This window comes from Limulus polyphemus, unplaced genomic scaffold (genome assembly GCF_000517525.1).
Source record: "Limulus polyphemus unplaced genomic scaffold, Limulus_polyphemus-2.1.2 Scaffold227, whole genome shotgun sequence".
Taxonomy (NCBI): domain Eukaryota; kingdom Metazoa; phylum Arthropoda; class Merostomata; order Xiphosura; family Limulidae; genus Limulus; species Limulus polyphemus.
Window position 1 is genome coordinate 830,196 of NW_013665837.1, and position 2,575 is coordinate 832,770.

Consider the following 2,575-nt stretch of genomic DNA (forward strand, 5'->3'; position numbering starts at 1 on the left):
TATTGTTACGTAATCTAAATTGTCCAGAAGCTCTCCACACGCCTATAAATATAACCAACTCAACGCGCCAAAATAATATCTATTATTAGTTTGCTATAGTCTGCGTGCTATAAACATTGGAAGCTATAACTATGATTATTATAACGCTTATCAATTATAAAACTTCAGATATTTGACCAGGAGCATTTACAAAGTTCGAACATTACAAATCATTTAACTTCAGTGGATTCTCATCAGACATCAGTATTTTTACAAAAAACATTACCTAACTTCAACGGTGGAAAACTCGGCGTATGTGGCTGGTGAATAACGAAGGACAAAGCTAGCTAGCTTTCCATTAAGCGAATTGTACTTGCATCAACTCGTAATTAACTCGCTCATTGTGAACCCTCGATTATATATCAAGGAAGTTCCAGACTAGAAAGAAAACTTTATATTGCTTGTAAGTTTGTAAAATTTTTGTATATAAATCATTGTGTGTAATAACTATTATTGTAAATCGTATTGTTGTTTGTATATTAAAATATATTTGTGTTAACAATGAAAAGTGTGTGTATCAATCTTGTTGGCAATTGGATGAAAACTGTGTGTATCAATCTTGTTGGCAAATATCATAAATTGGAAATATATCGGCAAATATTTAACTACTAAATCTAAATTACAAGTTAACTTAATTTCTGACTATTTGAAATTCTAATACATAACACTACACAGGCAATTTGAACTATGTCAAGTGTACATAGGGCCTGACATGGCAGCGCTGTTAGAGCGCTTGACAACCAATATGCGGTTCGTAGGTTCGAATTCCATCACCGAACATGCCTTTCCAACGGTGGGGTTGTTATAAAGGTACGATCAGTCCCACTTTGGTAAAAGAATGACCCAAGAGTTGGCGGTCGGTGGTGTTGACTAGCTGCCTTTCCTCTAGTCTATCATTTCAAAATTAGGGACTGCTAGTGTAGACAGCCTTTTTGAGGTATCAACAAATCAATTGTATTTCTCATACAGAACATTGAGATTACAGCTAACATTTCAGAACTTAATGTTTATTAATAAACTGAAGTCACTTAATGACTATAAAATTTATCACTTTGGGTGGTATCGCCTTTAAAGTTTATGACTCGTACTTGACATACTTCTTATGTCTTACAATATGTTGCAATAGTCAAGGGCGGATTAACTGTACTTCGGGCCTGAGGCTAATTATATTTTTGTGAGATCCTTTTCTATAGATTTTTATTAACATGACCAGGTGGTTAGGGCGCTTGACTCGCAATCTGAGGGTCGAAGGTTCGAATCCCCGTCCCACCAAACATGCTCGCCCTTTAAGCCGTGGGGGCGTTATAATGTTACGATTAATCCCACTATTTGTTGGTAAAAGAGTAGCCCAAGAGTTGGCGGTGGGTGATGTTGACTAGTTGTCTTCCCACTAGTCTTTCACTGCTAAATTAGGGACGGCTAGCGCAGATAACTCTCGTGTAGCTTTGCGCGAAATTCAAAACAAATCATAGTTTGTTAACCACCTGATGGTAGTTCACGTGGTATTGTATAACCGAAGGTAGTTTAAAACTTTTGCTCTATCTACCAGTTTACAATTAGGATTCAGGACACACCAAGAATATTGCAGTTAAATTCAAAGTTTCATAAAATGAACCTCACGCTTGGAAACAAAATGTCACAATATAAAAAAAAACGCCTATACGCAGAATTTCGCAATATCAACACCACGCACGCGAAGTTCAAGCCTAACAAACAAAAATCAATACATGTACAGTATATTGTACATTTACACAATTTACATGTACGGTGCTTAGACTAAATGAGAAACAAATATTAAAGAACTTTAACACACTGATGATGATATTGCTCAACAGCAGTAGCAGTACACAGATTGAACTTGAAGGAACAAATATTGAAATTAAACATCGTCAATTAGAATATAAAAATAAAAAGAAATACATATACTGAAAATATTTTTATGATTATTTTACATCTGATATTTTAATATTACATTCCCTACATATTTATATGGAATTTTATTTGTTTTCGGAACTGACTGGGGTCACCTTAAGCATGGTGCCTGAGGTTTCAGCCTCAATGATAATCCGCCTGTGGCTATAGGCCTATTCATGTTTGATATAAAGTTTCCCAAATGAGAGCATTGTTTTATTTTATATAAGTTGTTCTTATAGCTTGTTTGCTGTTAAGCACAAAGTTACACAATGGGCAATCTGTGTACTGCCCATCGCGAGTATGGAAATCCATTTTTACCGTTATAAACCTTCAGACTTACCATTGAGCCACCGGGGATCTGAAATTTTCTACCTATTCACCTTTGCATTCGAAGCTATTGAAGGTCTTTGCACGTTATTAAACAAAACACGGTGTTGGGGTTATACTAATATGACTATACCGTAGGATGTCAAAAAGTTTGTTTTTGGATGAACGAGTGAAGAGTGTCAGAATTTAAAATTATATATTCTTCTTTTTGCCAAAATGAAAAAGGTTTTTAAGTTATATTTTTAATAGTATTGTTACGTCTCCGTTTGTTAATTAACTTTCCGTAACTTCGTTC

At 35.0% G+C, this 2,575-nt stretch overlaps 1 protein-coding gene across 1 annotated transcript in view; it reads left to right on the plus strand.

Annotated features, from left to right (window-relative positions):
• Positions 1-199, plus strand: part of LOC106478576 (GTP-binding protein 8-like) — a 21,305-nt gene extending 21,106 nt beyond the window's left edge. Inside the window, exon 7 of the transcript XR_002609928.1 lies at positions 169-199. The gene's annotated coding sequence lies outside the window, so the exon portion shown is untranslated. The remainder of the gene's footprint in view (positions 1-168) is intronic.
• Positions 200-2,575: the final 2,376 nt, after the last annotated feature.